This window comes from Trichechus manatus, unplaced genomic scaffold (genome assembly GCF_000243295.1).
Source record: "Trichechus manatus latirostris isolate Lorelei unplaced genomic scaffold, TriManLat1.0 scaffold00026, whole genome shotgun sequence".
NCBI lineage: Eukaryota > Metazoa > Chordata > Mammalia > Sirenia > Trichechidae > Trichechus > Trichechus manatus.
In genome coordinates this window covers 5,819,403-5,834,007 of record NW_004443962.1, presented here as the reverse complement: position 1 = coordinate 5,834,007, position 14,605 = coordinate 5,819,403, and the positions used below count along the sequence as shown (strand labels likewise).

Sequence of the window (14,605 nt, the reverse complement as noted above, 5' to 3'; positions counted from 1 at the left end):
AAGAAGGAGTGTGCTGTCACAGTATGGGGAGAGCAATTAGGGTCACATAACAATGTATATATAAATTTTTGTATGGGGAAAAAAGAAAGAAAACCCTATGGGGCAGTTCTACTCTGACACGTGGGGTCTCCTAAGCCACAAATCAACAACAAAAACAAAACCAACAACAAAAATTCTCTACAACAATTTCCTGAATAGATAGGCCTTCGTATAAGGTTGTATTGTGGAGTCTCCTGAAACTAATTCCCTCTCCTTCCTAACTCTTTGAATCAGTGTACATGCTACGTATGTTCCAGGAAGTGTGCTTTTACTAATTTAAGAGTCTTGTAAGGAAGTTAAGATAAGAACAGCAGAAATCACAGCAAGGGCTATCATTTTTTGAATATTTACTATATGCCAGGCACTGTGCTAGGCATTTTATATATACAATCTTAATTTAACCCTTATACCTGAGAAACAAGTATTATTACCCACGATTTACAAATGAGGAAACTGAGGATCAGGGAGGTTAAGCAACCTGTCTAAGCGATCACACAGCTCGTAAGTGGGAGAGCCAGGATTTAAACCCATGGGGTTGGCGGGGAACAGCTGCCATTGAGTCAGTTCCAACCCATGACAACCCCATGTGTTTCAGAGTAGAACTGTACTCCACAGGGTTTTCAAGGCTGTGACCTTTCAGAAGCAGATTACCAGGCCTTTCTTCTAAGGCACATGTGGGTGGGTTCAAACCACCAACCTTTCAGTTAGTAGCCCAGCCAGGATTTAAGCCTACGCTTGTCTAATTCCAAAGATCTTACCACTCTACTCTGCTGTCTCCTAGAGACCCAAGATTTTTTTAAAGTTGCTAAGTCTCATCATCATTACTGCTGCTTCCTTCTATCAAGAGTATTTTCTCTATGGAATGCATTCCTTAAGTTTTTGCACACTAAACAAGGCCAACATAACTGAACAGTAGAATAGAAGGTCACAGTTATTTAAAGGTAAACAAGGTCCTAGGACCATGACGTGGCTACTGGCATGATTCAGAGGCTGCCTGATCTATCAGCTATACAGACGTACAAAGCTTTCCTACTAGGTGGTTTTGCTAGGATTTCCTGATAAGTTTTCAGCTTAAGCAATGAAGAAACAATTCTTTTATCTCTGCTCCTCCTCTTCCAACATTAAAAATAGGTAGTATTTTAAAGGCACCTGTACTTTTCATTCATGATACAAAAGAGAGTTTTAAGGGTCCTTGTATCCTATAAAAAGCGCCCTGGTGGTGCAATAGGAACCCTGGTGGCACAGTGGTTAAAGAGCTCAGCTGCTAACCAAAAGGCTGGTGGTTCAAACCCACCCACTGCTCTGCAGGAGAAGGATACGGCAGTCTGCTTCTGTAAAGATTTACAGCCTTGGAACCCCTATGGGACAATTCTAGTCTGATCTATAGGGTCACTATGAGTCGGAATCGACTTGACAGCAACGGGTTTGGTTTTGGTTTGGTGGCGAAGTGGTTAAGTGCTCGATTAACCGAAAGGTTGGTGGTTCAGACCCACCAGCCGCTCCTTGGAAACCCTATGGGGCAGTTCTATTCTGTCCCATAGAGTCGCTATGAGTCAGAAGCAACTCAATGGCAATGGGTTTGGTTTTATTTTTGAATGCTTAATAGAGGAAGAGTCCTGGTGGTGCAATGGTTAAGTGCTCAGCTGCTAACCAAAGGGTTGTCCGCTTGAATCCACCTAGCGGCTCTGAGAGAGAAAGACCTGGCTATCTGCTCCCGTAAAGATTACAGCCTAGAAAATCCTATGGGGCAGTTTTACTCTGTCAAAAGGGGTTGCTATGAGTCAAAATCAACTTGTCAGCACCTAACAACAACAACAATTGCCTAACAGAAAAATACTTAACACACTCAAAAACACGTTTATGGAAACTTCTCAGAAGTCTTTCCTGTATGTGTGTGTATGTGTGCTATATTTTGTTACAGCTTTACTAAAGTATAACTGACATACAATAAACCGCACATACTTAAAGTGTACAATGAATAAGTTTTAACATATGTATACATCTATGAAATCATCATCACAAGAAAATGAATGTAACTATCACCCTCAAATTCCTCTTGTCACTTTGTAACCCATCTCTCCCTCCCCACTCCAAGACATTGCTTTGCTTTGTAAGAGTTCCTTCTTAAAGTAATACACCATCTTGTCCTATGATTCAATTTAACCAGCAAAACACAGGATGGATATCAGACTGGAAAGAAGCAGTGGCTCTCTCTCCTAAGGGTTAAAATACACCAGTTTGACCATTTTTAAAGCCAAATGATGCCGGGTTCTCTAGGCCTGTGACATAGAATCTGCTCAACTAGATTAAAAATAACACCCAAAAAATATAACACAAAACATATTTTAAAATATTACAATGGGGGCAGGGAAACTAGAGTACTGGAAAGGGAACAAACAGAACACAATTAAAGAGAAGGTAGACACATTGTGATAAAAGTAACTAATGTCACTGAAAAATTTGTGTGGAAATTGTCAAATGGGAACCTAACTTGATGTGTAAATTTTTACCAAAAACGCGGTAAAATATTGTTTTTAAAAAATATATTACAATGGGGACTCAGGGCAAGAGAAAGGAGTTATTTGACAAGTTATTAAACCTAAAGTAAAATTCACAAACACAGAATGAGGCCAACCATGTTATCATTAACATGTTACAAGCCCTGTTATACCTAACAGTAATACTAATATATTTTACCTGTACTTCAGTTAAGTACATACATTCAACAAAATCTCTCCATCTGCCTTACAGAAACACCACTAATCAAATGTCTAACAGTGTTTCTCAAGTTTTTTAGCCCATGCTCCATTTTGAGAAATGTAAAAATTTTAAAAACTTACCCTGCCAGCATAGTGTAGTGATTAAGGCAACAGGCCCTAAAATCAGATTACCTAAGCATGAATCCAACACAGGCCCTAAAATCAGATTACCTAAGCATGAATCCAACTCATGACAAATTCTTTAACCTCTCCAAGCCTTAACTGAATCATCTATCAAATGAAGTTTAAATGTGATAATCTATGTAAACCCTTAGCTCAGTGCCTGCTACAAAGTAAGTTCTTGGGCTCTTAATAAATATTAGCTACTATTATTATTTGGGGAGCCCTAGTGGCACAGTGGTTAAGCATTCGGCTGCTAACCAAAAGGTCAGCAGTTCAAATCCACCAACCCATTCCTTGGAAATCCTATGGGGCAGTTCTACTCTGTCCTATAGGGTCGCTATAAGTCGGAATCGACTTGTCAGTAATAGGTTTTTTTAATTATTATTATTTAGTAGTAGTTGTTTTCTTAAAGCCTGTCTTCTGTGTATCCTCTGTATCCAAATAGAGTTTGTCAAGTTTTTTCCCTATGATTTATATTATAAAAAGTATGCTTTTAATGTAAACATATGGTAAAATATGAAATACGCTTCCTCAAACTCCCTCTCTCCAGTCCCCACCCCTACCCCCACTTAAGAATCACTGTTCTAGTAATAACTCTTCTAGAGCTTTATGTTAAGCTATGATGAAGAAAGAAACATTACAACTAATAACAACAAGCACTTATATACCAAAACACTTTAAAAAGAGTGGTTTTTACATCTCCATCTAAGTCACCACTGAAAATGTCAACCAGATAGACATACCACATATACCAATGTGACATACCATTAGAACCCTTTCTGCTCGTTAACATAAATACTCTTTAGAGTATTAGTATAATGTAAAACACAATAGAGTTTATTTTTAGAAAACAGAATATAAAATATATTTACAATTTCTAATGATTAGGGTGTTCAACCAGCTGTAAATCCATGCACTGTATTACCACACAACCCATATTTTTCCACCAAAGATCATGATAATAATAGTGATTATAATAATTATTATAGCTGACATTTATATAGTGCTTACTATCTGCCAAGAAATGATTAGCAGTTTACATATACTAAATCATTTAATCCTCACAACAAACCCATACAGTGAGTAATACTATTATTTCTATTTTACAGATGAGGAAACTGAGGCACAGCTAGGTTAAATGATTCAACCAAGGTCACACACCTAGCACAGAGCAAAAACGGGATTTGAACCCTCTAGGGTCTATGCTCTTAACCACAACTCTATATTGCCTAGCATATAAAACAGTCAGACATTAATTTAATCAAACTCACTTACTGCCCTCTGACCATGTGCTACACTGTGCCAGGCAGGGATTTCATTTCATCTTGCATAAGGACAGGGCTCCCTTCCCACTGGGCATATCACTGGTAAATTATCCAGGAACTCCAGGGGCTTGTTTTAGTCTGAGACAGAGCAGAGAGGGCACTAGACCAAGAATCATGTCATATGAGCTGAGACTGAATTCTAGCTCCTCCCAATACCTTAACTCTGTTGTCGTTAGCTGCCGTTGAGTCGGCCACCGACTCATAGTGACCTCATGTACAATAGAATAAAACGCTGCCCAGTCCTGTGCCATCCCCCAGTCGGTTGCAGATCAAACGGTTGTGATCCACAGGGTTTTCACTGGCTGATTTTTGGAAGTAGACTGCCAGGCCTTTCTTCCTAATCTGTTTTAGTGGAAGCTCCACTGAAACTTTTCAGAATCATAGCCACATGCAAGCCTCCACTGACAGACGGGTGGTGGCTATCCATGAGGCACGCTGGACAGGAATTCTACCACTGAACCACCAATGCCCACACCACCTTTACATTCATAATTACCCAGCAACCACCTGAATACCTATAACAATGAGGAACGATACTTCTCAGCCTGTCCATTTATGATAACTGTGTCTTTGCACTCAATCACCTTTGTAATCAACCAGCACCATTCAAGTAAAGGTGCAGTGATGGTCCTGGAAATGGAGGTGGCTTTAAACATCAACATTCAAGGAGGCAGAACACACAAACACACAGAGGCTGTGTTTCATTATCACTGTCCAGTGGGTGATGGGATTGGGAAATGATGGCACCTCCTTAGAGTCCATACAGTAGATGGTCAAAAGGGGGTGGGGAAATGGGTAATTGCCTAAGCTTTTTCGGATAGATCCTGGCTTCCGGCCATTGCACATTAATTAACCTGAGCTGAGTCAAAATGAAAAGTAGTTGGAGACAGAACACAGAGCCTCCCTCATGAACCCTACTAGGGTTGGCCAAGACTTCCTGTTTCCTTAGTGGTTTTCCTCCAGAAAAGTTTCTTTGTCAAAGGAGCTGTAACAAAAGATACCCAAAGGGGAGAACTGGCAGCCGGAATGCAACATTTATGAGGCCAGATCTTTCCAACTGCTGCCTATTATGTCCTTATCTTAGTCACTCAAATTCCGCATTCCAGCATGGGTTCTAAATATGGACATAACTGCCCACACCTCACCACCACTGCCTGCTTAGTAAGCACACTAACAAGTGTTTCCAAAGTGTTCTCGAGATACAAAACAGAGTATTTGTGCCTATGATTTTTACTCAGATTCACAAAATCTGGCTACATTTCTCCTGACTCACTTCCCAGTACACTGCCTCCCTTGTTCTTCAGTGTTCCAGTAGATGCCTGTTTAGATGCAGCAGCTTTGCTACGAAGGAAGTACAGAGAAGAAGTGGAAAACGTGGGGGTGTGGGGGCAGGTGAGGGGATACTGAGGATAGATCTAGTGAAGTGTTTTTCCAATATTAATATCCCAAGGGAGACAGAATCTGGGCACTGACATGCACATGTTTGTGTCTTAACAATGAAAGGCTTCTACAAATGCAGTTTTAGGGACTCTCACCCAAAAACCCTCTTCTCTCCTTCCTTATTCCTAGTAATCTAGCAAGCACCCCAGGATGAAAGAGAGGTGCACTTTGCTTCCTAAACTATGTAATAACCTAAATAGTAGCAAATTGCAATCACATATACTCCTCAAGTTTTGAAAATCTAATTCAAACTTGCCTGGTTACTACAGGGAACAATCTGCAAAAAGGGAAGACATGGATTTTTCCTTTGCATTCTATTCCTGTTTCCCCCATCTCTAGGCCTACGTATCTTCCTCAGTAAAACACTATACTCAGTACTTTTCTACCAGCATACAATGCCCAGTTCCAAAGCTGAGTGAGCAGGCATACTTATTTGGGATCCTTATTTGCTTGTACCACTGTGAAGCTTAATAATGTCATGCTATAAGAGGCAAGCTCTATAAATGCCAAGGTTCAAGGGCATCCAATACTCTTGGTATTAATCATGTCATCTGCTGCACATTCAGGCGTTTCCACAGAGAACAATGCAGTGATATCAGCCTTTGGTAAAGGCCCTTGAAACTGGAGGGAGGATATGGCTAATCCAAAGGAGAGAGGAGGGACTGGATTGAAGAATCAGCAGACCTGTTATATAAGAGATCACCAACTACAGCTCGCAGGCCAAAAATGGCCCGCTGCCTGTTTTTGTAAATGAAGTTTTATTACTGACATATTGTTTACGGTTGTTTTTATGCTACAATGGCAGAGTTGAGCAGTTGCAACAGTGAACCAAAGTCTAAAATATTTACTACTTGTCCCTTTACAGAAAAAGTTTGCCAACCCCTCTCCAAAATGAAGACAGGATCAGTTTTATTATAACAATTAGTCTCTATTTGCCTGGAGCAACACAGTAAGAAGAAGAATCAGGAATAGGAGAAGGAAAGGGAATGTGTGGCTAACTGCCTCCATGAACAACTGCCTCCTTTGCCAGAAGACCAGAAGAACTGGATGGTGCCCTGCTGCCATTACTGAATCTTTTGATCAAAGATTCTACAGAAGAATTCTGAACAAAAGGGGGAAAATGCAGAACAGCATTTTAAATTCTCATGGAATCCAGTCTTTCTGGAGCCATGGAGGCTGGATGAACCCCTGAAACTAATGCCAAGATAATCTTTAACCTTAAACCAAAAATATCCCCTGAAGTCTTCATAAAACCAAGCAATAGTTTTAGCTTAACTACTAAAGAATGTCTGCCTTGAACACTGCACTCTTTTAAGAACTATCTATATGGGATCAAATGGACAACAGCAACTCAAAAGACTAGATAGGAAACATAGTGAGTTTATGTTAATGGAGGAGGAACAACTCAGAAAAGGAGGGTGAGAATGGTTGCACAACTCGAAGAATGTAATCAATGTCACTGAACTGTACATGTAGAAATTGTTGAATTGGTGTATGTTCTGCTATGTATATTCTCATCGACAACAACAAAAATAAAATAAATTATAAAAAAAATTTGGTGATAAATTCTACTTAGGTTATCCAAATAATTCTAAAGTGGGCACAGTGCTAGGAGTAGAGTTATTTCAAGAAAATGTACTGTAACTTTCTAATACAGGATTACTGCAGCTTATATAACTAGCCCATCTAAATCACTACACTATACCAAATAAGTTCAAAGAACCCAATTTAAGAACTTCTAAATGTAAAGGCAAATTTCACAACATAACCTAATTTTAAACCAGAGCTCAACATTGAACGCCCAACTGCCACATCTAAGATCTTAGCTTTGAACTTGATCTCTTCTAATTTCTTTAGAGAAACCTTTATTCAACAAACTTTAAGTGGGCACTTACTCTGACCCAGATCTTGGGTTAGGCACTGGAGCCAAACATGGCTTATTCTTGGCCCTGGCCACACAGTGGGGCATTTCAGGAAAGAGAATATCCAAAAACACCCAGGGAACACTTGCAATAGTTCTTACAGTTGAACTGTTTTACTCTGCCACTATTCCATTAGAAGACTCCGTAAGTAAACCCTGTGTTTAGATTCTGCTATTCCGAGAGTGGGCTAAGGAATTTATATCTCCAAGGTAGGCTCTATGGATAGAATTCAGAGAGTTTGTGAATTTGGATAGAAAAAAAGATTTTTTCTTTATTTTCAGTAATCTTTAACAAATTCAGCATTTCCTTCAGTTATGAACATAGGCCACAAAAGTAATACAGCAATGCTTTTGACTTTGTCACCAATAGAAACCATGGATATTTTCATATCATATTACACAACACTACAGTTGTTGCAAATGTCTTGAAATATTGCTTGAACCCAATATCACTTAAAAATTATTGCAGTTATAAGATTCACTGATAGATCATATTATTTACTATGTTAATAAAAAAGCACAGATAGTGATATATCACCCATTTAAAAAATTTTATAATTATGTAATTGGTTCCCTTTATAATTCTATGTATTTTATTTTGCATATAAAAAGTTATTCCACAGAGGGGGTCCACAAGATTTCACCAGACTGTCAAAGGGGTCTATGGCAAAAAATAGAAAAGATTACGAATTCCTGCCTTAGGGTCAAAAAATAAACAAACATACTTACATCTAAGGTAATTCTTTGTGGATTAAAAACTCTGTCTTCTTACCACCACTGACTGCTCTGACCAGGATCACAACAGAGGGTTCTGGACAGAGCTGGAGAAGGATGTAGAGCATAATTCTAACTCACACAAAAAAGACCAGATTTACTGGCCTAAGGGAGACTGGAGAAACCTCGAGAGTACGGCCCCCGGACACCCTTTTAGCTCAGTGGTGAAGCTACCTCCGAGGTTCACTGTTCAGCCTGGGAGTGGACAGCCCCATAAAACCAAATGAGACTAACGAGGTACAGGAGTCCAGTGACAAGAGCCAGAAGGCAGAAGGGGACAAGGAAGCTGGTGATAGGGAACCCAAGGTTGAGTAAGGATATTGTTGATATGTTGTGAGATTGTTAACCATTGTCATAGGGCAACATCTGTAGTAACTGTTTAATGAGAAACTATTTTGTTCTGTAAGTCTTCATGTTAAGTGAGAATAACAGCACAATTGGAAGAGCGTAGTCAATGTCACTGAACTGTGCATGTAGAAATTTTTGAAATGGTGTATCTTTGGCTATGTGTACCTTCACCAAAAAAAAAAGTTAAGAAGTTAGAGGGTTAATATGTTGTGGGGTTGTTAACCAATGTCATAAAACAACATGTGTACTACTGTTTCATGAGAAACTATTTGTTCTGTAAGCCTTCACCTGAAGTACAATAAAATATAAAAACAAACAAACAAAAAAAAAAAACTCTGTCTTCTGTTAAGTGCCATGTACTCATTTTATCTCTAGTACAGACCAAAGACCATATGTCACTATTTTTAGCAGCCCTCACTTCAAGACCTCAAAATTGGTTTGCAAATAGTTGTAAATGTAGCATACCAGCCTACCAGATCCATAGTTCCCAGGCTCACTGGCAGTCATCCTAGTCTAAACATAGAAAACATCAAAGTAATATAACATTTAACTTGTGATTACAAAAAAGTTACCGAAAGAAAGAAGACAGAAATAAAAGGGGGGAATAAAGACCCCACAAAAAGTCTGCTACACATCTAATCTAGTTTGCAAACAGTAAAATATAGGCAACTCAATTATCTATGTCAATGAGATGATGTATATAAACGAGTCTAACACAGTGCCAAATATATATAAGAGACTTACAATTTCTTTTCTTCATGAGTGAAGCACTGGCATATACTGCAAAATAGAGTATGTAAAAATGTATACTCCTTGAATTTACTGACTGAACTATAGAAGAAGGGATTCAGCATTTAAATTTTGCCACAAATCATTCAAAAAGCAATTAACAAATCACTGCTGAAACACATTCCAGGTACCTATTTAACAGTAATTCTGTGAAATGAGAAGTTTATGACTAGAAAGAAGTTGTGAACAGAAAGGTTTAACCTTAGGAAACAGAAGGTCAACGAACTGTCTGAAGTCATCAGGCAGATGAGCCGGAGGGCTGCACTTAGAGCCCTGATCTCCGCGTTCTCTCCTTTCTAAGTCATGCTGTTTTTCTAACATGGCTGATGTAGTGATAATGTAAAAGACGCAAAATCAGTCACAATCTTGGGCAAAAAGCAACTCTCACAGTCCAATGATGACTGGGAATACTCTAACTTCAGGCTTCCTCTAACTGGAAAAAAAAACCAAAAACAAGATGATGACTTTTTAAAAATTTACTCTTTCCAATATATTTCAGGGTAACATAAACTTTGGTGTAAAAGAAACCTATTTCTATTTGATTCAGAAAGGGGAATTATTTCTATTAGTAGTAAAATCAGAAGATCTGGCTTTAGATCAGACTTATAAAAATACATGGAAAGAAAAGTACAATGCCTGTGTAAGAAAATTGCTATTATTAGTAGATATTTTATCATTATCTACCATTAATAATAATGTCAAAGTTTTTAATTATATCAAACTTTTATGCTTGCTTTTTCTGTGAGCACTTTATAAATTAATTCTCATCAGTGCTTATAACATGTCTAGGAAAGTTATTCTACCTAACAGCTCCCTGGAGGAATCCATGGATGGGATCAAATGGTTTACAAACTCCATGAAATTGTATATACAATTCGGTGAGTACGCATGTATTTCAGATTTCCAAAGGATTCTTTAACCAGAAAAACAGTTACCTCTGCCATGGTTAGGAAATCTAAAACAAGAGACAACAATAATTCTTCCCATGGTTACAGAGTGAGTCAATGTTAACATCAGATAAAGTAACCTGGAACTCCTGAATCCAAGGCTCTGACTAGCTCACGCTCCTTAAGGGATCACATATCCAGAGAGAAGGTTCCCAAGAAAAACAAAACCCCACCTTTTGTGGGAGGAGAACTCACAAGGTGAGAGGGGAAGGGGGAAGGGAAGTCATTCTTTGTCAATGAGGCCATCATACTGGTTTTGGAAGGAAATTTGCAAAGCAGACTAGCTCAAAAAGAATTATTCCATTCAGCAAACACAAAAGGACCCCAGAGGCAGCACTGCAGTCTCCAAGCCTGAGTATCTTCTCTTCTGTAGCCAGTTACCTTGAAGCACATTCTGTTCTAGAAAGAACATCCTGAGTAATTCCTTTCAGTTATATAAAATGTAATCCAAGTAAACATTTAATGTTCTAGGAAAAGGTGTAACTAGCCATTTTTGATCTAAACAAAGACCATCCCCCACCATTCCCAACTCATTCCCTTTCAAGGACCTTTTTAAACTCTCTTCCCCTATCACAAAGTGTATACATGTGTAAGTCGTAGAGGCAACTATTAGGTTATCAGATTAATACAGTGTCTGAGAAGTTAAAACGACCCCAAGCTTCTCTTAGCTCTTTTCAAAAAGCATTGAGTGGCACAATCAGTAGCACCTTCTGCAAAGGACTGTCAGAGAGAAGGAGGTAGTGAAACTTACTTTTGTTCATTTTATCTGTATCACTAACAGCCCTCAGGAAAGGGAATGTGTAGGAAATAAAACCAGCAGCTAAAACATCATTTGAATTACCCTAGCTGGGTATCATTCCCCGTATGCCAGTGCACAAATCACCAAGCTGGATAATGAAATACAGTAGAGTCTCTATCATGTGACATTCTAGTCACCGTAGTTGATGTTCCTCGGTCATCCCTTTGTCCACCTTTCTTCCCCAGGATGGTCAACATCTATTTATCACTATTTATCCCATTCTCAATTAATACCTTTTTACTTACAATTCTCTGTACTTAGAGACTCATTGAATTATCAAGATTGAAAGGGACCCTAAAGGTCATACTCTCCTCACTCCCATTTTATTCTTGGTTGAATGTTTTGTCTCTATTTTCTGTTCCCTTCGCAAGCCTTATTGCCACCCTCCTGGAAGTTTCCCCTTCCTCAACGTCAATTCCTAGCAGTGTCTCCTACCACAAATCTCTAATTGCCTCTATAAATATCACTGTCCCTATTTCAATATAAGTTCTGGTTCTCCCAACTGAGTTCCTGCGTTTCAGCCTCGGTGATAACTAATCACCCCAGTCACACTCAGGAAGCCTTATTCAGTTAAGTCAACCTGATAGAACCTGAGCCCCAGCCACAGATCCAGTCTTCCCAATAGCGTCTGTGTACTTCCAAACAGTCCCCTAACCACAGAATCATTACATTTTAGACCTGAAAGATTCCAAAATAACCTGGTTCAATGTCGTTCAAACTTTTCTTTTACTAGATTTTACAACATAGATTTTGAAATGTATGAAATCCATTTTACATCATCATCTCAAAGACACATAACTGCAACAAAAGTTTCATGAAACAACACATACTAACATGAACACACTGATAATTTCTGTTCTTATTCCGCTTGTTTAAAACTGTCAGGTGCCATCCACTAAATTGACTGTACAACCCAATAATAGGATGGGGGCTATAGTTTGGAAAACAATCAGTCAAAACTTCTCATTCACTAACGAAGAAGTTTTAACTCCGTGGTGAGACAAATCCACAAGCCACAAGAAGTTCTTCCATGTAGTTCAACTCAGGTCTGACAAGTCACAGACAAGTGTTTTTTCCACTACAGACTTTCTCTGCCCAGTTACAGCCACAGTTGCACCCCATGCCCGACCATAACCCCCACAGTACCATCCCCAGGCACTGACCCCACACTCTTCTTGAAGTCAGACCCTCAAAGTTACTGCCCCCCGGTCACTGTCCTATCGCGGCTGCTGCTTCATGTTCCCTTAGATCAGAGTCCTCTCAGAGTCACTAGCCATCGATCAGTCTCCTCGAAGCCATTGCCCCCCAGTCACAGTCGCCTTGCAGTCATTGCCTCTTCCTCGGTCACAGTCCCCTCACAGTCTCTGCCTCATGCTCTCCGAGATCAGAGTCCCCTCGCATCCACTGCTCCTTTGTCAGAGACGCCTCGCAGACAGCTACGCCTCGGTCACAGTCGCCTCGCTGTCACTGCCCCTCGGTCACAGTAGCCTCGCAGTCCCTGCCTCACACTCCCCTCGCCGTGAATGACCCACTCCTGCCTCAGTTACAGTCCCCTCGAGGTCCCAGCCCCACAGTCTCTCCTCTCAGAGTGCAAAGATATGCATACAACGGATCCTCTCTCACCTGCAGCTCAGCTCCCCCAGCGCCCGTCCCGTCGGATTTCGGTCTGGCGCCGCGTCACCGACAAGGGAAGTTGAAGAGGTTGCGGGGAGACGCCCGGGAAAGGCAGCTGACGGAACAGCGAGCCGGAAGTCCCGCCTACTGCCCGCCCTCTTATCATCCGACCACGGCTTTTCCCTGAAAACTACGACCCTGACACAGTAGTTCCGCCTCCACAGAGACCCTGGGGACGAAGTGGGTGAGCAGAAACAAGCATCAGAGGGGACAGGAGAAGTGGTAAAGGGTCAGTCTCGATCCGGAACCATAGTGTGCAGTGAAGACGCCTCCTCGTAGCGGCATACGGCTATGAACTTTTATACATGTTCGCTAGCAGTTTGTCAAGGAGTGGTAACCAGCGGCTCTCCTCTTGTGCCCAGCGAGGGGCTAGGTCCGTCTTGGTCCTTGTCTGCTGTATCCCCACCGCCTAGCGAAATGCCAGGCCCTCGCACGGGAGCATTCACTATGCAGATGGCCGAGACGCTTTCCGCTAAAGACCACCTCACGTCTGTCATTGCTTCACCACGGCACCGTTACCTCCTTGATGTAAAGAGAATTCACACCCACCAACCAAGTCCTCTAAAAATCTGTGGCTGGCCCAAACCCTCTTTCTTCCTGTTGTTATTTCCGACCCAGGCTGGCTCACAAAAAACATGACTCCCCAGGAATCAACTGGAGAGCAACGGTGGTTCAATGGTAAAATTCACGCCTTCCAGGCACAGACCCGGGTTTGATTCCGGGCATCTCGAGAGCATCCACCACTCTGTCAATGTAGTGTTGCTGTGATGCTAAACAGGTTTCAGCAGAGCTTCCAGACTACAAGAGACTAGGAAGAAAGGCCTGGAAATCTACTTCCAAAAATCAGCCAATGAAAACGCTATGGATCACAACAATCTGATTCGCTTATGCGCTGGGTCACCATGAGTCAGACTGGCAGCTAACAACAGGAATCAAATAAGGGTTAGTTGAGCAGGACTGGATTCAAGGGAAGCCACTGGAAGAAAATCACATGCAACAGGGTGTCTGGTGAGGAGAAACTTTTTCCTTTGCTAAAATGAACCTTTGGAGGGGTTCCTTTTGATTCTGTAGATGTAAGGCAATGTTATAGAAGAAGAATGTAAATGGACTTTTTAATTAATTTTATTTTTGTTGAGGGGGAGGTCTAGATGTGTGACTTGAAAGTGGCTGAGAAGAAAGAGGGTGGATGTGATGGTCAGTATTATGTATCAGCTTGACTAGGCTATGATTCTAGTGGTTTGGCAGATACTGGACTGGGTGCTCTTTCATAATGTACTGAAATGTGATGTTTCATGTACTGTACTGTACATCTGACCTTCCATGATGTGATCCAATGTGATCAGCCAATCAGTTGAAAGGGGAGTTTCCTTGGGGATGTGGCCTGTCTCCAGGATACAAATGGATGTTTTGGCAAAGCTCACTCTCTCAGCCCTACACTCTACTTGTCAGCTGACCTCCGGTTCCTGGGGCATATGCCGGCAGAAGTCTCCAGCCTGCCGCCTGACCTGCAGATTTGGGGTTCGCCAGCCCCTGCAGTACCATGAACCAGTAGAGGTCCCCAGCCTGCTGCCCGACCTACGGATTTGGGACTTGCCAGCCCCCACAATTGCGTGAGCCATTTCCTTTAAGTAAATCTCTCTGTATTTATATATATATACACCTCACTG

The 14,605-nt window shown here is 40.9% G+C and overlaps 1 protein-coding gene across 1 annotated transcript in view; it reads right to left on the bottom strand.

Moving 5' to 3' along the window:
• Positions 1-12,994, bottom strand: part of PCYT1A (phosphate cytidylyltransferase 1A, choline) — a 56,650-nt gene extending 43,656 nt beyond the window's left edge. Inside the window, exon 1 of the mRNA XM_023728761.1 lies at positions 12,888-12,994. The gene's annotated coding sequence lies outside the window, so the exon portion shown is untranslated. The remainder of the gene's footprint in view (positions 1-12,887) is intronic.
• Positions 12,995-14,605: the final 1,611 nt, after the last annotated feature.